General features: G+C 42.9%; 2 protein-coding genes across 18 annotated transcripts in view; one reads left to right on the forward strand and one right to left on the reverse strand.

The window, feature by feature from the left end:
- LOC105671809 (very long chain fatty acid elongase AAEL008004-like) overlaps positions 1-22,451 on the forward strand; it is a 334,136-nt gene that overhangs the window by 173,980 nt on the left and 137,705 nt on the right. For 11 of the 16 annotated variants that reach the window (XM_067356999.1, XM_067356996.1, XM_067357004.1 and 8 more), the window contains one exon: positions 3,315-3,618. The exons of 3 other annotated variants lie outside the window; for them this stretch is intronic. The gene's annotated coding sequence lies outside the window, so the exon portion shown is untranslated. The remainder of the gene's footprint in view (positions 1-3,314; positions 3,619-22,451) is intronic. 2 more of the 16 variants (XM_067356997.1, XM_067357002.1) reach the window with 1 other exon arrangement.
- LOC105671805 (uncharacterized) overlaps positions 1-22,451 on the reverse strand; it is a 252,615-nt gene that overhangs the window by 148,743 nt on the left and 81,421 nt on the right. The gene's annotated exons all lie outside the window — the stretch shown is intronic.

Genomic DNA, 22,451 nt, shown 5'->3' on the forward strand with positions numbered 1-22,451 from the left:
CTCTTCGTTGGGTCGATGTTTCCAAAACGTGGAAAACATTTCCGACGAACGGGTTTCCATACCGTCGAATCTCCCGCGTTTCATCGTTGCGATAATCGAAGCTCCGGCGCCCGTTTTTTTGAAACCTGTGCGCAGCGCGTTGAAAAATGAATTAGTTTGTTCTTTGTGTAGCGTGTAACTTTCAATGCGCGGGAACAACGGCGAAGATAGACACATAACAAAAATCAATTTTTGGGAGGAAAATTTTTCCTAGTAGCGGCGGCGGTAACGGCGCACGGCGGGACGTTTTGGCGAAAGCAATGGAAAAATAATGACGCTAAAAACTTTTAAAAACCATCACGACGGTGTTGCTGGCGTCGACGCCAGCAACGGTGGTAATTTTGTTCCGAGCAACATGTTCCCTGCTTTTTTTTTTACAGCATTCTTTTTCTTGCTTTTTTTGGCTTTTTACGAGTCGGCGACCGGGCCACGGTCGAGCCGGTGAGATCTGGGAAGGGGGCGGATGCCTAACAAGGGATAACTTCGTTAAGGACCGCGGACCCAGCTTGTGTGTTTTACAAGTTACAAATTAAGCTGATTAGTAGCAAGTCGAAGCCCGAACTACCGTGAACGAGCTTGCCGCCTGCCGGCCAAATCTCCGCTTGTCGCATGCGACAACGTAAACGTTGAATCGTGCTCCCGCTTGTTGACATTTTGCATGTTCGAACGGGGTTGATAGCGCACGTGAGAAACTGTAACAAATGAATTATTATCTGCGCCGTAAAGGACTCTCTGCGACGTATATCTGGAAATCTTCCGGAGTGACGTTCCGCACGATCGATGCAGGCATCTTTCTTTCTCGTTGTAGCAATTTTACCGGACGCGTAAAATGAGGAGCAAAAATAACGTCTTGTGTACTGAATAAATATTTTTCGGCGACACACTAGATTATCTTAATTTTTTGAAAGCTGAAAAATGCGAGCGCTAACGAACGCGACTCTCGCATAATGGGCGAAAGGGAAAAAAAGCTTGCTTAAAACATGGAAGGCATTCGTCGTGCGATGCAAGCTCCACAGTTTCTCCGTGCTCCGCGCGACAAGATAACGCGCCTGAAAAATGGAAACAGAGAAAGGAACAAGCGACATCATCGATCTTGCGCGAGATTGTTTCTTCCTCTTGCGCCTCTTCAGTACATAATTACGTCGTGCAGGCTTTGCGTCTCGCGTTGACGCGCCACGGCCGGCGCGCGCTGTCGCAGCGGCCGCCGCCGCATGAATAAAATATAATGTACGACTACCATCGAAAATTCTCGCTCCGCTTGTGTGTTATCGGTTTACGTTACGATGATGAGAAGTTGATCGAATATTTGGAGACTCGCGACGAAATTTAAATATAAACTACCTTCAAACGACATTACACATATGCATATACGGGGCGCGCAATAATGAATGTCGCGTGCGCGAGCGCGCGCAGCCTGGATCTCACCTTCCGCCCGCATTTTTCTCCTCTCGTCGAAACTTTCGTTTTCCTCTTTCACTTCGCGAGTAATTGCATTCCGACGACCCATGTGTTCCCGAATGATCCAATCCAGCCGAGTTACGGGGCCGTGTATCGCGTCTGATTCATGAACCTCATTAATTTGAAAGGCTCGGGAAGTCGGGAGGCCTTCGGAGGCAAACGGATGTACGGCCCGACATATGCAATTGCACGGGTTCCTGCGGGCATGTGTCTAGCGCGAAAGACATAAATAGCGCGTTATAAAATTCCATGATTTTACACGGAGCTACGCGGGCTCTTACCGTAAGCTGTTTAGCAAGAACGATAAATATTGTGCTGCGACGACGTAAAATGTAATTTTCGTATCTCCAAAGTAACTTCGCTATTATCCTATTACTAACTTTACTATTAAGTATGAAACTCCATGGTTCATGCATAATTTATGTGCATGCTTCATTGACTTTTTAATTCTTCCTAAAATCAGGTTGAAACTTCGCGGTTTGTTTTACGAGCCTACTGATGTACGATATCTAATAAATATCGGTTTTCCGACGCAATGCTCACTTCGACAAGCGCACTTTCCGATCGAATCCCGTCGCGGTAAACGCATTAAAAACTTGGGTAATTTTGTTACTATTTTAATTGATGTTCGATCCCTTAAGACGCCGCGCCATTAATATGTGTCTCTTAAAATCATGTTTTTTAACGACGTCGTTGATTTTCTCCTGAAAAGATGGTCGTGCGTCTGAAAACTTTCTCGCTAGACGCTCGCGCTCGAGTATCGTGTCTGATACATGAGGACCATTAATTTAAGGGACACGAGGCTCGTTAAAAGAAAGAGGTACGACATGAGGATGTGCACACTCGGGCGCTTAATAAGCTCGTTGATTCCCGCAGGAGTCATTAAGCTGAAGAAAAAAAGGAAAAGATAAACGAGCTCGTAGCAATCAGTATGCGTGTATGTTGCGACTGTAGGCTCGAGCCTAGCAATCGTCGTTCAACGACAAGAAAATGCAAGAGGCGTAGAGATGAGAGAAAGGGGGTGAGGGGAGAGGGAGAAACGCGGAGGGCGCAAAGTCGGTCTAGTAGACAGGAAATTACACGTCCTGCCGAGCCATAAGTTTTCGGTGGGTGCTGCGGCTTGGGGATCTCTGCGCGTTTCCATCGCTCGTCGCTTTAGACTCGCGTACGACCTTTCGTCGCGACAAGCGCTCGTTATTAATTACGCTTCGCGTCCTCGATGCACGATTAATTGCTGGAATTACTGGAATTAATGCGCGCATCCGCTGGTAGACGTGTGGAATGTTTATTTTGCGGAACAAACGCACGCGCGGCGCACAGGGAAATTCGTGTGATTATTAATTTTGATAACGGCAAAATTTCATTATGCAGATATTCCGCGAACGGAGAAATATAGTTTTTTTTTCAATAAGAACGACTCGCGTTTCTCAATACAAGAGATAAAAAAATGTTTTTAAAAGTAATTCAAATAAATGAGAAGATATGTATATAGCATTTTGTAACCGGAAATATTTATCAATCATTCAAAAAAAGAACAACAGGATACATATAAAATAAAAATGGTTCGAGCGTTGTTAGGTATTTATTCCACCGTATCATTATTCACGCCATTATATTGTTTATTATTCACCTCACTTTAAATTACAAAAGCCCGTAGAAAATTGATTACCCCTGACAAGAATTTTTCCAGTTGAATTGAACGAACGGAAATCCTAAAAAAGCATGATCGAACGTTATCTATAAGACATGTATTCTTTTCATTTTTTAGTCGCACAGATATATCGTGAAGCATAATCGAGGATACGTAAATTTTGCAGATACTAATGCAGTCGGTCGTTTCAGAAGAAGCAACTAACTGCACTCGGTGACAACGAGACGTTGAGGGAAGTTGCTCGGAGACTCGGAAGTGTTCCCCGTTGACACTCGTCGAGATTAATTATTCCGGAAACAAAGACTCACGCCCTTCTCGCGTCATTGCACGCCACCAAGTTGCAGACAGGCTGCAGGTGCAGCGTGCAATAACCTCGGCGTTTGATAACTATTCCCAGCGTCGCGGGTCGACCGCAAATACGTAAACTTAGGCACTTTGCCGATCGAGACTGGCATGCTGCTAACAACTTTGTGAGTATTTTATCTTTTCCTAGATTTAGCCACTGATTTGATAAAATATAGAGACATGCACACCTCACACGTATAGACAGTGCTATTTATAAAATCATTTCTGTCGAGGAAATGTGTATCCAATATTTTTTTACATTCTGAAACTTATACGCCTGATATTAAGCTATTAAAATATACATAATTTTCTTAAAGATTTCGTTGATTTGCCTTGTAAGATACTTCGAATCGATATATTTTATCATGAAATATGTAGCAAGCACACTGCAGAGAATTAGTGTAGAATTACAGCTATTATAGTGGGTAATTTGGGAATTATTATAGATGTCAACTTCCACCTGTGTATAAATTTGTAGCCTGAAGGTAAAATTAATTTCTAGTATTGTAATGAAATAAATGGAACAAATGAATACATATATATATAAAATAACTACGAATTTACTTCTGCGATTTGCTTCATTATAGCACTAGAAATTAATTCTACCTTCAAGCTGTAAATTTACCAAACGTGTGAAAATTTATATCCATAATTATTTCTCCCAAAATAATTTCCTATAATAGTTGTGTAATTTTACACTAACTTTTTTTACAGTATGATATAAATTGCAAGTTCAAGTAAATATTGAGTATAAAACAAAAATATGAAATTGAATATGAGATAGAATTAGGATGACTTATCCCTTTTAATCCGCGAGGAGCTCAAAGCATATTTTGAGATGCGCGGATACGTTGTTCGGCAAGATATTTGGCACTTCGGCGTGCATTATCGTTTACACCTTCCACTGCGTCGATCAACGCCAGACATAACGTTGAAGAGTAATGGCGAAAGTTCACAATTAAACTAGTCTAAGATCGGCTTAAGCTCGAATCGCGGGAATACGAGTCAAAGACCGCTTAATTAAACTGTCGAAGTTGAGCGTGCTAATTGCAACCGACTTGCGAAAGCCGATGGAAAGGATGAAAAGAGGAGGAGGAGTAGGGACGACATACAGGAGTTAATAATCGAAATGCACGAGTGATGATTGACCGATATTACATAAATTCACAGATTGACGTGAAATTCACATAATGATCACATAGATATCGCGTTTTGAAAACTTTATCGGTCATTCATGTCATTATTGACGCAACGTTAATCTTAGCAGCTGAGCTATTGTTGTGACAGTAAACATTGCTCCGGGGTGCAGTGGCCCAAATTTCAGATCATTGATTTTCTATAACAGCGTAACGTCAAAAGCAGAAATTAGGCTGTCCATTCCGTGATTGAAGTCAATTCACATGCATCGCTTTGATTAATTAATACAATCTAAGAGCAAAAATATCCTTTATAGTATTACGCGGGTAGATTATTTTTCGCAGTCCTAGAAAATTTTACTTATATTGTGCATTTGTAAATTTTTCATAAATATTCTCCTCAAAATATATTTCACTAATATATTAAATATTAATAATTCAACACTCTGAATTTCTATGATAGCTTCACTAAATCAAGAGCGATATTTTTCTCTTATTGCCGACACATCACTTTTTCCCAGATTTTTTCAAAAATAAATATTTAAATGTATTATTTTTTCGAAGAAATAATCTTTTAGGAATTAGAATAAAATTAGAAGATACTTAGAAACGAGAAAAATTTGCAAGAAATTTTTCACAATCGGAATAAAACATTGCGACACGATCGCATTCGTGCGTCACACGACAGAGCATAAAGTGCGTGCGAAGATCGCTTGCATTTGCCAGCTGCCGCCTGTAATAATAGACCGTCATTATCATCGACGAACCATTGGAAAGCGATATATCATCCGGACGCGGACTCAAACCGCCTCGATAATTTTTATGAGTGTCGAATGCCCCGCGCGAGGTATAACGAGACGTGAGTACAGCCGATCGAAGCTAAAATGTCAATAGCAGAGATAGACCGTCTCACCTTCCTCGCGTGCAAACCGCAGAAACATAATTGAATATCGGGAGCCGTCGTTCTCTTTCGAGCCTTCGGTTATTAGCGCTAATGATTTTACAGCCCCGCGGCTGATTTAGTGCCATTTCGCGTTTCCCCTCTCGACCCTTCCCTCATCGCGTTTCGCCCACTCGCCCGTTTCTCCGGCTATCGTTTTCACCCTTTCGCATCCTATTTTCTCTCTTTTCTCCATTCTTTCCGTCCGTCCACCTGTCAGTTCCAAAGCTTTCATGCATGAATCATATCATGCCGTTATTATCTTGTAAATTTCACAACTGTAAATAAAATATATAAATAGTACCACGGAAAATGTTATTAACTCTTTCATCTCGTGGGCAAATCTGATGTTTGAATGAAATACCTCAATTTTTTGTGACGTAATCTCTCTTGAAATCTTTCATTTATAAGAGAAATTTTATTTTTCAAAAGCTTGTGCTAACATTTTTCCTTTTATTTATCATTTCTCAGTCGAGTCGCCACACAAGAGTGGTCAATAATTATATAGGATTTAAACGAGCAATTGTATAAACATCTAACAATTACAGAAAGAAGTAATATTTAATCATATGAAGAGAAATAATAAATATATCGACAATTAGAGAGATTTTTCCAAAAAATTTTGTAAAAGGAAAGTAAAATGTGAATTTTTAATCTCATTTTTTTAATTGTGCTACAAATTGCTAATCGTCCTAAATTTTCGCGCTTAAATTAGCGCTCTAATTCACGAAGACCTCCCGAGCCGAATGAGCAGCATGAAATTTGACGCATGCTGAATGTGTTGCAATTAGGGTGCAATTATGAATAACTTAATAGTTGAACCGCAATGTGCCCCCGGGGATGCAGCGCAACATTCGCGCCGCAAATTTGGAATTTTATTCCGACCATGGAATTTCATTCGTCAAGCAAGGCCGTAACAGCGAATCGCAATTATTCCCAGCCTTATGTCCGATGTTCGCCGACCCTTTCCCTTCTCCTCTCCTCCCCCCCCTCCCCCCTTCCCCCGACGTTCATGCGATACGCATACCAGCGGCTGTCGGCCACCGACAGAATTCCATTTTTGCAAATTATTCTGCCACTTTCTCTCATCTGCCATTGTTTCAGATGAGCTACATTGTATCCCAGAACATAATGAATTATTTCGCTCGCCGCTCCCACTCGCACGTCCCGCTCCTTCTTCCCGCTCTTTCCGGGCTTCACCGGGCAGGTGTATACGTAGATTTATACAGCGCGGCACGACCAATTAATATTTCAACCCGAACTTTCGCGTGCAAATCGCACCGACAAGGCGAGAACGACGATGCAAGCGGAAACGAGTTTGCGCACACGAACGCGGCCAAGTAGATCCTGTGAAAGATACACGCAACGAGCTTTTACTTCGCCAAGGTTCGAACTCGGTTTTTCCTTAGGAGAAAATTACACAGAACGAAAATTTATCGCGATACTTTCAACGCGTTCATCTTTCTCTCTCTCTCTCTCTCTCTCTCTCTCTCTCTCTCTCTCTCTCTCTTTCTCTCTTATTTTTCTTATGCTAAATAGCTCGCCAATCAAATTTTGAGATGCGAAACAAACGAAACTCTCCGATGCTCGAATAGAACTGTCGCTACTATCATACTTTTGAAGATTGAAATTCAAATAGTTGCACTCACAGGTTTTGTCGTCTTCACGAAAATCTCTGGAGACTGCCGAAGATTTCAAAGTTATTTAGGAGGTAACTTTATACTTGTAAGGAATGAGTTCCTATAAGTTCCGTTCAGATCACTCTCACATGAATAAGTCCTCTCTTTTCAGCGTTATATTTGTTTTCCGTGCGAGCAACGTAATATTAGCTGTGTTCGAGATGTCTAATCGATCTTGGCTCATCAGTGAAACGTTGTATAATTGCAGTGCATTCGCGCACTTAATATGTAGTTGCCTCTTTATTTGTCGTAAAAAAACTTTAACATTTCAACTTTTTTTCCCTCGAATCCGTCTCTCCGCAACGAAAGTATTTAGAAACCGTTGTAATAAATTTATTGAGAATAATTCTCTTCGGCAAGCCGTTTCGTTTATTCATTTTTCCGCTCGTCATCTCGCTTAATTAATGCACTTTGCAACCGCTCGACTCTCGTGAAAAGACAGATCGGGAGCGATGGTCATTTTTAGATCTCCGCGAGTGGTTAACATTGTAAGATGATTTCCTGTTTTCCTTTTAATAATGAGCGTCTTCGATGTCCGGTCGCTCAATCGCATTGAGAAACATCTTCGAATCATTTTTGCAAATTAATTATAAGACTGTCTTCTCGTCGCTCTTCGGTCAATAGATGAAAAATTCCGTCGCGGGATTCTTGAGAAAAAGGAAACACGATTCGATTCAAGGATGGACGAGAATAATATCACCAGTAAGGACATCGATAAAGCATTGCTTGAATTCAATTCGTCATACGGTCGCGTATTTTTACACGAGTCGCTAATAGCGGATTGTTTATTTTTTGGCCGAACCAGCCGTCGACAGACACAACGGGAGTGCAAAGTATTACAATAAACGCTCGTAAAATCATTTATTGGCGATAACACGGCGTGTACAGGCCAATAAACGGCCCGGCCGGGGTCCTGCTTGCAACCGTGTTCGCTTTTTATGACTCACGTACGATTCCTCGCTTCCTGCGGATCGCCTCGGACGAAGAAAGGAAGGGAGAAACATTTTCGCAATATTTCCGAATAGTTGTTTTATATATATACAGAAGATCTCGAAACGAAGTTCATCGTATTTGTTGAACAATCTCAAGTTGTGATTATTCTCACAAAATAGAATCAAATAACGGCCGAAAATACTCAGAAACATAAAATGGCACACATATTAAAATATAACTTTACACTTAATGTGTTATTACATTATTACGGCGAATATGCAAAATATAATGCAATAATAATTTAAAATATAAATAGATACTCGTACAAGCTGTGTGAAAAAATTGATTACTACACAAAACTCAAAATAAAGTCCTTATTTGTAAATCGCAGACAGAATCTTTTGAAAGAATATCGGCAAAGGTTGTTTATTATAACGTTAAGCTAAAACTGCTGAAAAGATTCGAGCTACGTATGTTTGCTTGCAATCAATGTTTGCAACTCGCAGCTGTCGCGTAGCGAAGCCGCATCTCGCAATATCCCTGCTGCCAGACGGTCTATTCGTCACGGCGCGTCGCGCTCGACATCCATTGACTAAAATCCATCCCGGAGTGCAATTGTCACTCCATTACGGCGCTGGTTGTCGCTGTCGCTGCTGACGGAAAAAGAAAGCGTTCTCGTTGAAGTGCTTTCGAATACGCGTCGCCGTGTCGTCGTCGCCGTCATCGTCGTCGTCGCCTCCGTCGGGAGAGAGCGAATACTCGTTCTCCCCCGCTGGAGTACTCGTCTCGAGAGCACCCACTTCCGGATGTAAAATCGCGACTCGCGTTGGTATGTAACGCACGTACGTGCTTACGCGAGCTTATGACGACAGGTGGAATAACATGCTATGACCGCGAAAGAAATTCGACCCGGGCAAACACGGCTAATAGTTTATAATCGCGTCCGCCCATTTCGTGTGACTCTGTGAATAAAGTGCGCGCATACATGTCGACTTCCGATTCGTCAACAATGTTCGCGCGAATCTCTCGATAGAGAACGCAATATATTCGGTTTCGAAAAATAGTAGTTTTTAGTAAAAATAGTTATTTTTGATGAATATGCAAATGACAGATCACTTGTAGATGTGATCAATTAGCCTCTGTCACTTCTAAATCCCAATATTGATATTTCACATCAGCGTTGAATGCGACCTGATTTAATCCTGAGCTTAATTTGATTAATACCGAAATTACACTCGTAAAAATATTTACAGCTCTAAATATGAAATATGGATACGAATCATTATTTTGTAACTTACTGACCAGTCTTTTCATTTTTAGTTGTTGATGATATCTAAAAGTACATACTGCCCTTTTTGATACACAAGACTTTAAGATGTATCTAAAATTGAATTTTTTCCCGGAAACATGATAAAAACTGTAACTTTTTAGATTTTTGCAGTTTTCAAGATGAAATATTTCTATTAATTGGAGATGCCATAAAAAGAAATTTAGATGTGCCAACATAAATAGAACAAAACAAATTAAAGCAGTAGGTTTTTATACTTTTCTCGGAAAAATAAGTATAATTTAGAAATATAACTTTTAGAGAAAATTTTTATCCGACGCAGCTACATTTTTTATCACATATATAAAGCCTTTAATAAAGCTTCAAATTAAACTCTATTAAAAAACAATCTGTTTTCTTATATTTTAATTTTAATTTAATTCTAAAATTAATCTCTCCATTATAGCGCTAGTTGTCGTTAGTTGACGGAAGAATGATTAAATTATCATGAATTTATTTATAATTTATAATTAATATATTTATTGTAATTAATAATAATTTGTGATTTTTAATTTTGATGAAATTAAAATTTATTAATCTTGCAGATTAAACTTACAAATTTTAATACAAAATAATAAAATGTTCGAGTTAATTCTGCAATATTAGCACATTTTTATCTTAAATTAAGACAATTGTCATTTTTTCATAATTTTGTCTATAATATCTAGAGTTCGCAGGAAGCCCTTCACTCTATATCTTCCATTTTATCATTACGAGCTCTGTAATTGTTACACCACTTCACATGAATATGACGATGAGAAAAAAGCTTCGGATGTCTATCGCGAGCAGGATAATTGCCATGCCTAAAAACGCGATAATGAAAGCCCGCAAACAATCTCCTCCGGAAAACGATAAAATTCATTATCATCCCTGTAGTTATCGTCGCGTTAAGTGCATCCGTATCATTATCTGACACGCCGCATCTCGTTCCGAAGAGGAGATTCCGACATGAGTTCGAGGATCGGAGGCATTAAGAAGACGGGCGCGATAAGGGGAGGGGGGGGAGAGAAGGGCGGCGGAAAGGTGAACGGAGTCGCGGTGAGTGAGCGGGACGGACGGGGGCGGTAAATAGAGTCGTTTGACGAGGCTGCATCGAGGTCGTGGAATTATTAATTTTAATTACACAACTCGGAGCGGCCCGGCTGTGTTCACCGTGTTGAGTAGACCTGCCTTATGTAATAAACTTACAGCAACACCAGCCAGCAACCACTACCGGTACCGCCACTACCACCACCACCCCCTGCCACCTCCCCCCCCAACAACCATTCGCCTCTCCGTCACTACCACCATCGGCAACCTCCTCCGCCACCGCCGCCGCCGCCGCCGCCACCGCCGCCGCCACCGCCGCCGCCGCCGCCACCGCCGCCACCGCCGCCGCCACCACCGCCATCATCCATCCGCAGCATTACGTGGGTATTGATTAAACGCAACACGTCGTCCCCTCCCCTCATCCCGACCGTTCCTTTCGACCGTGGGAGGTGGTTTCGGTCCGGGGTTGGCCGGCAATTAATATTATTTATCGACGTCTTAATCGGCCCGCCGCATCTAACCGCCACCTCGAAACTCCCCCTGGATTTTGCGCCTGGCCAGGTCGAAAGGCCAAGCGGCTTCTGAGAAAACGGACGCTAAGGTGTTCGGAATCGATTTCGCTCACCGGCTTCGGACGTGGATTACGCTCCAATTACTTCCGTTTTTCTATGCCGCGTCTAAACCGTGAGCGATCGTTCCGCTATTATCGCCACTTGAAGGAAAGCGTTTCCGGACAAGCGGCCGCGTGGTGAATGGTAGAAACAAGAACGGGGAAATTTTATTGTGCATCAAAAAGTATGAAAAGTGATAATGGACATAAAGTCAAATAAATGCTGAAGACAGGTTGATAGAAAAAAAAGAATTCTTTTCGAGCGTAGAATAAAGTACGAGAATAATGGCGTTTTTCTTTCGATAAGAAAATTTCTTTTGATTAAAATAAAGTTTAGTACCAAGCTTTTTAACGAAAACTTTAATAGTTACTCAACTGTAACTTTTCAAAAAATTTGTCGTTTATCTTGTATAATTAACAAAGTAAATGCATAACGAAATCTTGTTGTATTAATTTGATTTGAATTATAATAATTACAATGGTAAACTTCCAAAAAAATTTCGGTAAAAAATCACAACATAACTGTATTTCTATTTTTTTTTAATCAGGAACAAGCTCGAAGAAAAATATAACTTCATTATGTACGTTTGTATATTTTCATATTTTCATATTTTTATATTTTTGGTATCTATTAATTTATGCAATTTTATTTATAAACTGGAAATTGTTTTATGAATAAGAAACAACAAGCGAAAATATGCATCTTCACAATCGAGGGAAAAAAGAGTATCGCGAGTACAAGTTGAGTTAATTAAATATAAAATTCGCTGCACAACTCTTGCGAAGATAAAGCTAAAAAATAAAAGTAATAAAGGAAAGTGGAAATAGATCGATAAGATAGGGAGCAAAGGGAATGAGTAAGGAGACTTATGACTATAACGACAGAAGAAAAGAAGACATTTTTTACGGCCCTTTACTGGTTCGCATAAACGATCTGCGCTTGCTCTCGCCGCTTTCCTTCGCTTCTCCGCCGTCGTTTTTTACTTCCTCCATTTTTTCCGTTAGGACGTTATTTATGGAACTTCGCTGGAATACGATTCTTTAGCGTCGTGAAAGTTGGACGCTGAATTGGCTGACGGTATTTTGCCAGTAACGACAGAAAAGGCCAGAGCGGTGTATAAAAAAAAAGAAAGAAACGAAATGACAACGAAGAGAAAAAGTATTCGCGACTCTGGCATATTTATCGCTCGCGCTTACATTTCCATTCGTTCGACCTCCCGGTTTCGGTGTCGTCCGTCGCGCGAGCTTCTCCTCGTCAAAAATAAGATAATATCTCTTCGGCGCATCACGATAGCGCGCGGCTGTGTTCGCTTACGTTCGTCGGAAAGCCAAAACTGAGCGTGCAAAAAACAGCATAATAAAGAAGATACGTACGAGAACGAGAAAATGCAGAGGATCAAATTGTCCGTTTGTTTAACGCGGTCCGCCGTCAACTTATTATGTGCGCTCTCTTGCGGACGGCGCGCGTTTTTATTCTCTTCCTGCGCGGAATTAAATTACGGCGCGCATCTGATTACGAAAACTTCGAGGCCGCGACGATGAGGGGAAGAGCGACGAGGGGGAGAAAGCGGGACAGGCGAGGGGTGGTCCGGTAGCAGCTAAATGGGGAAAATAGTAGCCGCGAGAGACAACGGCCGGAGCGATGGAAATTTTTCTAGAAGTGCACCCCCGCCTCGCGCACACGGCGGCGTCAGGAGTTCGCGTGACTTCGTCCATCCACTTCTGACCGTGCTCTTTATTCAACGGCGTTTGTCGTCTTTTCTTCCATCACAATGAGCCATTTGCGAGGCGTCGTCGTCGTCGTCGACGCCGCGCGATGCAGCTACGCCGGGCGCGCGACGTCTATTACAGCGGCCAGACGCTCGCACGGTCGGAATTTCGCGACAGGTGGAGCGTGAAAAAAAGGAGAGAAACGACGATGAAGCTGGGAGTTGGGGCGAGAAGCGAGGCGGCAAACGCGGGTGATCATTTTTTATTCGTTGCACGCAAATATTTTCAGGCGGACATAAAACGCAAATGCGTGCGGTATGCGATACCTCTTTTTAATCCTACGTTAACAAAAAAAGAGGTATCTGATATATTACCTTATCTGTTCTGAGAACGAAATAGTGAATAGCTAATGCCGAGAAATCTTATGAAAATTTATTTTTCTTACTCTTATTTGTGACACATAAAACTTTGCTTTATTTCTACCATTTATTAATTTAAACTTGCGTTTTTCTTTAAAAAAATCGTATAATAATATTTTGATACTTGCAATTTTTTATCTCTCTTTTCATCTTCACTTTAATCTAATTGTAATTGTAATAAATACTAAATAAGCTTATAATAACTAAAGTTGTAAGAAAAATTTTATCGTAGAGTTAATTCTAATGTTGCACTAAAAACCCAACATAAATAATGTTACATATCTCGTTACTATAGTAAAATTTTGCTTATTCTGTATTGTCGAGCAGATGAAAAAGTGATGATAACATTCCTGTACAAAAACCATTTATTTGAAAAATCTGTGTCCAAAAAGAATAATTAATATTTTGTAAAGCCAAATGTCGTGGATTTAGAATTATTTTATCGAACTGCGTCAACTTTTTCGATAAACGTAAATATCCGTACACCTTGATTTCATCAATTTTATGCCATCTTACCGATAATTTGCAAGGTTTTGCGAAAATACAAATGCTAATCACGATTGCAACACATTAATGCTCGGTCAATAATCGGCGAAAGCTCGCAGTTCTCGAGTTGCAAATCGCTGTTCCCACGGTGCTGCCATCGAAAGGTAACAGCACCGCCTGCCGAAACGTGCAATTAACGTAACCAGCTGATCGATATTACCGCTCTGGACTCGTTAAGCTCGACGTCAGGCGACGGCGGCGGCGGCGGCGTTCGGCGTATGTCGATTGAATCCTGGCGTGCCGAAGGCGGGCACAAACTCGCTGCTCGCTCTCTCCCGGGCACCTGACGTGCCCTCCTACGATTCCGTCTTGGTCCCCCTTGCTCGATAACAAATGACCGCGCGCCGCCCCTGAAGGACAACGGCGGAGCTGCCTGCGCCGCAGCAGTTCGGCCGTAATTCCGTGCTCGGTCGACAGGCCCGTAAGTCACGGGCTCAAACGAAGCGTCGAGGTATTAATTAGAGTTTCCGACCGGGTACCGCGACCACTTATCACCGAACCCGACTTAATCCGCCGCCCTCCTGCACCCCGGGGACGCGCGCGCGATCCGAAACCGCAGTGGCGGCGGCGGCGGAGGAGGGGATTTTAACCCGGGCGCGATTTAAACCCTTCGATGAACGTCCACCTGACGACCGCCGCGAGTTTGCGGCGCGAGCTAATGAATCGGCCCAAGTTTTCCAGCTTTGCCAAGTTACTCGAGGAACTCGCGTGATTCTTTCCGAGGTTGAAGTCTCGGGACTGCTTTTCGTTCCGCCGTGACGTCCGATATTAATTTTAAGTTTCTGCAAACTACCCCGGCTTTCTGGACGACATGGTGCTCATGTTTGAAATGATATTTACATCTGTATGTGTAGAAAAAAAGTCTCATAGAATTTCTTACTATGTAATATCGAATCGCGCGCGCGCGCGCATTGCAGTCACAATTACATTCCATTTTTAATACTCGAAGTTTCCGTTGCAAAAAAGATTGGTATACCGTGGAATATGTACGCGGAATACTCCCACTTTTGTATCTTTATTTTTAACACATTAATTTTTAAAACTTTCGGAAAACATTGGAAAGTATTCCAACTTGCAAATCCTCTTATATTTTAAAACATATTTGCACTGAATTTTCTTTAACAATGTAATACTTTCAGAAAAATTGTAATAGTCTGCTAAACTACATTCTATTCAAAATGCGACAACTTATAGCAGTAAAAAAATATGTAAACTCATAACGAAAGAATAATTTTACATCATGATCAGCTTAAATTTATATTGTGTAAAAACATGATTATATCGCAGCAAGCGCGTATTTTTGTCGCACAAATTTTTGGCAAAATAACAACCGAGGCGAAAAATTTATGTAACGTTTCTGCGAATTTATCCATCAAATCCACCTATCAAATCTTTATCTCTCAAAATGTAATGAAGAAGAAAACACGCTTCCATAAAGCACCGTGATCGCATACGAGAGGAGACGAGGGCCAGGCGGTAAAATCAGCAGATACGCGAGATCAAAATGCATACGTTCGGAGAAGCCGATAAATAACGCGGAAGTTAGCTAAATTACTAGGTGAACGCCACATAGGCGACCGTTTGGCTCGTACACACGTCTCGTTAACGTCTGGATATAACTTTGACATCAAATCCGCAGTCGAGGCACGCACAGAAGCACGGCACGGTTTTAAATGCGGAGCTAGCGAAGCGATAACGTCTATATAACCGAGGTTTTATGCTCCCAGAACGCATGGCTGTCGTAAATAAAAATATCCTAACGTTACAATTGTACTAAAAAAAAAAAAAAAAAGGAGGAAACAACGTGGAATAGGTCTTGTGTGTTGTATCTCCATTACGCACGTCTACTCATACAAGTTTATACAACTATCAGCGATAAGCCTTTAGAGATAATCAAAGAATATACGCAGCACAATATCATTAATAATTTATTTGGCAAACTAAATATTTCAATATTGCAAGCTTTAATACGGACAAATTTCAATCAACATGCTAATCTTTCGGAATAATTGCAATTATTTAACATAAAATCGGCTAACATGTTTGGCATTTTTGCTCCTTTATCGCAAAATTTACACTTCTTTGTTGAAATTTCAATAAAACATAGTATGGACATTCCAAAAAATGCTTTCAACGTAGATTGCAATTTAATGATTTTTGGTCCACCGCCGGAATAGAATTTTAATCACAATATATTTCTAGAAAGAATTTTTCTACAAAAGCCTTCGAAATTATTTTTATATTGCATAACTTTGTCCAACTGTAAATTGGATTACAATTCTAATACAAATATAGGGAAAGCACCGTTTCAAAGAAAAAATTGATGCCGGTATTCCGTATGTTTGACAGGTTTGTCAAAATTACGGTAGAATAAATTGAACTTAATCAAATCACGAAAAAATTTCGAGATGTAACGGTAAAAGGAAATGAATGTTCGTGCCACGATGACGTAATTCCGACACGAGCGAGATAAATCACCGACCGAAAATTCGATCTTCGCGTTTAAATAGAAGCTTGGAAATTCTTCTTAAAGGGGAAAAAAACCAGATTTTCACGTGGCATTCGCGCGCCTCGAAACGGTTTGATGCACCACACTGATTCAATAGTTCTCAAGCTAATAGCTTTTTTCGCTATAACGTTCATCCTTTATACAGTATTTGCCTTCAGTTTTATTCCATATGGCACTAACAGCTGATTCGAATGTGATCGTTAAAGAGTTTCTCAAAGCGAACATCCGGTGCCATGATCCGATTACCCTCCTCCCGGTCCAAGTCTCACATTTTGGAGTTCGGGGACTACCGGGTGTTCACCATGGGATTGACCACGCTTGCCCTTACCTAGAATTAGTCTGACCATCGTAACCTGCTATTAACTCGACTGCGAATTGATTCTCCGGTTTGCTGCCATTTGGAGGATTCGAATGAGACTCGGGTGATCGTCCTTCCTAATACCAATTCGTGTGTATAGCAGGCGTGTAATCGTGTATCGTTATTAGTTTCGGTCCACAAATTAAATTGCAAGAAGCCTTAACATATCGCGGAGAAAAATGAATGTTTCCAATTAAATGTAAAATTAAATATATAAAAAAAATATTCCACATTTGTAAGTTATTTCAAAATATTGAATTAAATCTTTATATCACATTACTATAAATTTATACTTTGTTTAATTTAATTATTTTATTTTTATTTTTTTATTTAATTTAATTATTTTATTTTAGTCGTATCAAGTCGTATTTATATAGTCATATTTCGTTAAAAATAATATTAACTAACGACGAAGAGAATTTTTACGTTTATTAGAATCAACACGTGAACCGAGAATAAATAATTACCAAAATTGTTAACATAGAAACATTATTATCGAACACTACAATGTTCAAATAGATAAGAAAATAAGTAAGAGCTTATCTTAACGAGAAAAAGAAGTGGAAAATCTTTCAAATAATACTCGCGCCGGTCCACTGGTAGCCGCGAGTAACAATTTTCTCGCTCGCTCGACGAGAATGCTCCTCGAGAGAAGTAACTCGCCACATTTGTCCTCGCGAAACCGAGCGCCAAGTTGTTGCAGGTGTTTTATTTGAAAAGTCCCTAAGAAAGAAACTCGGCGAACAAATCGGTCTATCGAGATATATCTCATCCGCCGTCGGCGTATCGCCGGAGAAGATCAGAACCGCTCCGGCGGGGATGACTTTTACGTTCTCGCCCGTTATCGTTCGAGATAAAAACAACGCGAAAAGGGAGCTTGCGGTGAGGTTCGGATTCATCGGTTCGGATTCATCGGAGCGTTCTCGTTAGAAGGGAGCGACGTGTTAAAAATTCCTTCCTTCCTACGCAGAGTGATTATACACGACCGTGTCATCTTATAATTTTAGCCTTTATCCACGATCGTCTATAATATAAAAAGACGCGGAAACAATCGCCGCTCTGGAAATAGAAACAGCCTCTTCTTCACGGGGAGATGCCAACGCACTCGCAAACTCGACAAACATATCGATCACCACCTTCATTCCATTGTAAAGTTCAAACATATCTCTGGCGGTCGAGTGCTGGCTTACGTCCCGAATGAGTTATCGTTTCTGATTCACTGCCAAAAGTGAAAACAGAAGTAAGTCCGGGCACAAAATAAGAGCATATCGATGAATGGAACGAGACTTGTGTTGTGAGATAAGATATTAAGCAAAATGTCGGGGGAAATGGAGAGAAAAGGGAAAACCGAGATGAATGCCTCCGATATTCAAATAAAAGACGGTCGCTAATTTCATTCATCCGGAAAGCGCAAAAAGCGAGACGCGGGATTCTCTCCAAAGAAGCGAGTTGGCAGAATCGTGGCGACACGGTCTCTAATCTTCTCGGGGAAAGCAACTTAAATAACCGACGTAAATATCCGGCTTGCATCGCGAGACGCGAAGCGGGGAGAGGGAAAAGAACGAGGCGAATCGGCGGGGAAGTGAAATATCAATAAACCGAAACGGGAGAGGTAAAAGCTCGAGCAAGTAGCGATTTCGGTATCGTTCCCGAAGGACGGGAAAAACCCTTCGACGTTGCGCACGGAGTAATCACCTCCCGATCTCTCTCGGTCGAAAATATAAAACGAAAACGATGCGGAGGCGCGGCGCGTCCTTGAAGCGCGGCAAAAGCGAAAAGATGAAAGAACAATCACGAGAATAGGGCGGATCCGTACCGCTTGTTCAAGAAAGGACGAAAGGGCTCCCTTCGCAAACTATCCTCGTAGGTAGCTAACGTGAGATGGTTGGCAAGCGAGAGAAAGTGAGGGGGAGAGAAAGAGGAGAGACGCGGGAAAGAGAGAGAGAGAGAGAGGGGCTGTGTGTGTGCGTGCGTGGCCGTTTCACTCCACCGGTTCCATGGCTTCTCCGGAGGGGGTGCGGGAGGTGGTCCGCCAAGGCGGGGGCGGGCGGCGGGACTGGTCGTACACGAAACAGCACTTACACCCCCGCGACTGCGAACTCTCGACCCTCTCCTCTCCCCAGCTCGCTGGCCCACCTCTCGCTGACGGTCGGACTGTAGGATTGCCAGAGGAACGCCTGAACTGCGGATACCACCCAGTGCAGCAGTGGTTTTCAGAATCCGGCATACGTTCGACGCGCCGATGCGGAGTGTTAGCTGCCGCGCGCGCGGTTTATCGGGGCGTTTCGCGCAATCCCGTACGCGCACTCGAATTTAATCCGTGCGGAAATGTTGTACATATATTATAATGACGTTTTTACGCCGATATCGCCCGCGTAATTTACGTCACACCGAGAGCGGGCCGCGGATTTTGGAGTATGGTTCTCAGAATATTCGGGACTGCAAATGCTTCGCGTAGCCCGGGACGATAATAATTTTAATACGTACGCGCAGAGCTGTGAATAAACGCAAATTTATGCAATATAAATACTATCGCGTATTATGTGATATTAATATCGTCGCGCTACAACAATTCGCAGAACGCAGCATTAACGTGCACAGTGAATGTCATTCGGAATAATAAATTTCACAAAGTTTCTTGCCGCGTACGCTCGAACGCAACAATGCTGCCGACTGGCTCGCGCCTTTATTGCGCCGATCGCGCTTTACCAGTTTAACGAATTAATTCGCAGTGACACGGATACGCATGATTGCCGAGCAAACGCGAGGCGCGGTTAGTTAGAAATAATATATCTCGCACGCTCGAACTTTTAATCGAGTTAACCGCCGACGGTTCCCGAGTCCGACGTCCACCTGTCATTTACGTGCGCGCAGTTCAGACGGCTGGAAAGTATTTAAATTTGATTAAGGATCTCCCGGGAGAGGGTCGGGACGGTTTGGAAACCACTGCCTTCAGCTGCCGCTGCCTTGCGCGCGCGCGCGCGCGCGCCAACGATGCCGCGCTCGTTTAGACGTGGCCCTCTCCGAATCACCTCCACGAGCAGCAGCAGCCACGCGTACCTTCGCGCAACGTGTCTGCACACAGAACCCAGGCGGAACTCGGTTGATACCTCCGCTACTACAACTCGCGTTCTTCCCGCACTTACTCGCCAAGTGGAATTCTCCCGTGGTTCGTTCCAGCCAGCTGGCGAGGCTAGGCAACCGTCTAGTTGCCCGGCCATCTAGCGAACCCCGGCCGCCGGAGAGCGGCGGCGGCAACCTGCCGACCCGCTGGAACTCGGGCTACGGCCCTGGTAATGAAAACGAATCGCTCTTCTTCCACGCGCGGCCCGCCCTTTTTCATCCACCCCCTACGCCCGTACAGACACGCTCGCAACGAAACACATGACGAGGGGTTCGCCGTATCCAGGTAGACGGCGGATAACACGCCAAAAGTCTCGTTTGTCGAAAAGCTTCGACGTGTTTTTCGCCTTCCCCCCTCCCCTCCCTCGTCGAACCCGTCGTTGCGCTAATGGAAAACGTAATTGAGCCTAATGCGATCATTTTTCTGATTACAGCGCGCACAGCTGAGCGCCGCGTGAGACACCGTGATGTGTCTATTGACGCTTTCTCAATTTTGTTTTTCTTTTCTTTATACGATAATCGCACGGCCGTTCTTTCAGGCCGGGACTATCGCGTCGTCGCTCTCCGAACGGAGATATCTTCACTCGCGGAGTCTGATAATGAGCCGAGCAAGTGCGCGCGACTCGGGCCCGAGAAGAGAGATCGCGCGGCGGGATATAGGCTCCGCCAGACGCATTAATAGAAATTCATAATTCAGACTAATGAAATCATCCCTTGATTATGCCAGGCAGCCTGGCCTCGGACGAGTGAATATTCCCAAGCTCGTTAATAAATGAAGCTCGCGCAAAGGACGATATTAAAGTTACCGACAGAGGCTGGATAAAAAGAAATCAGGCAAACCCCCTGCCCCCCCCTCCTCCATCCTTTCCCTTTTTCACCCGCACCGGTCTTTTTCCGCGCCCTTTTCGCCACCCGCCGCCGCCGCCGCCGCCGCCGCCGCCGCCGCCGCCGCCGCCGCCTCGTCTCTTCGCGCGCGTTTCGCAGAACAAGGCGAGCGAGATACTACTACGAGCGAGAGAGGATGATGTAAATTTGCGCGTTACCGGGCAGCATCGAAGTTGCCGCGCTACGCGAGAGGATGGGTAATGAAAACGAATTGCCCTTTTCCCTACTATTTCTTGATCCTCCGCGCCGCCTCTTCCGTCTTCTCTTCAGCTTTTTTGACGCCTGGACAGGTTGTGGAGCGAGAGAAGGGGCGGGGAGGGGGGGGGGGGTGCGGCGGCGAGAGATATTCGTTCGACGTACTCTCGGGAGACTTCCTTTTACGAGGTAAGAGAGGAGACTCCTCTTCTCTCTCTCTCTCTCTCTCTCTCTCTCTCTCTCTCTCTCTCTCTCTCTCTCTCTCTCTCTCTCTCTCTCTCTCTCTCTCTCTCTCTCTCTCTCTCTCTCTCTCTCTCTCTCTCTCTCTCTCACTCACTCACTCTCACTCTCACTCTCTCCCTTCGCGTCCGTGTGCCGGGTAATATTTCGCTGTTTATTCGCAAATTGAAAAGTTTATAATGGTCGGTAACGGCGAGCAAACGGCGCCTCGCCGATCGATACATAATGAACTAGCGAACAATGTAGACGCGCTTAATTGAAAACTCGCAACTTTTTTGCCGGAAAGATATTTTTGACTCGATATTTTTCCAGACCTTGCGAAAACGAGGATATCGCGCGCGGCGACTAGCGCGCGCACGGTCGATCCGCGACGATCTCGGCGTTTTTCGAAATAATGCGGCCGCGCGCGGTGTTTAATTTTAATTTTAATGAACTCGATAACGAGTAATAACGCGACTGTTCGGCGCCGTTGTATAACGCTCACCCGTGATGAGTATTTCAATTTTCACCGCGCGCAGAGCGACAACGGGAGCGAAACTTTCTTTTACACGCCTGTCTACGTGCAACGTGCGTCGAACGTATGCGAGCGCTTTTGAAAAAAAAAAAAATATTCGTGCACATTCGCGATTTGCGTTTGAACCTAGAAGGATATTCTGGTAGTAAATGGACGGGAGCTCGAAAGTACGTAGAGAAACTTTTATAATAACACGTACTTTGTCGTTTAAAAAATAAACGTAAATTATTGAAAAATTTCTTATAGTTGTTGTGCAAATGAAGAAAAGAGGATTTATTTTTTGAAATCCCTCATGGAAGCCATTTACATTTTTCCAGGGGAATTCGGAATTTCACGCTCGGCCGAGTGTGATACGCGAAAAAAAAAGTGAGACACGTGCCAAGAATGCGCTCGAGAAAGTCGAATGTGCGCACTGCATATTTCGGATTTCTGTGCTTCCTTTTTGAGCCCTTCGACTAGCTGTTCCGTCATCTTCTTAGCACTCGGCACCGCACTCTAATTAGGCTTACTGAACCCTTCACCTATCCTTTGCGGTGTCTGAAGAGTTCTTCCAGTACTGTGCGCCACTCATGTTGGCGGAAAAAATAATAATCCCATCACAAATGAGTGCAGTCTGAAGCACAAGCGTGCGATAAATTGCCTCGTTTAATAGGTCTAGTAATTTTCTTTATGCTTTCAATCGCAAAGAAATCACATGTATAATTTGAATCCCTCAAAATTTATCATGTACATTTATATTCGATGCGATAATTGTATTAAGTGTTTGTTTTGCAATCAATAAACCGTAGAAAAGTTGCAATTTATT

This window comes from Linepithema humile, chromosome 6, assembly GCF_040581485.1.
Source record: "Linepithema humile isolate Giens D197 chromosome 6, Lhum_UNIL_v1.0, whole genome shotgun sequence".
Taxonomy (NCBI): domain Eukaryota; kingdom Metazoa; phylum Arthropoda; class Insecta; order Hymenoptera; family Formicidae; genus Linepithema; species Linepithema humile.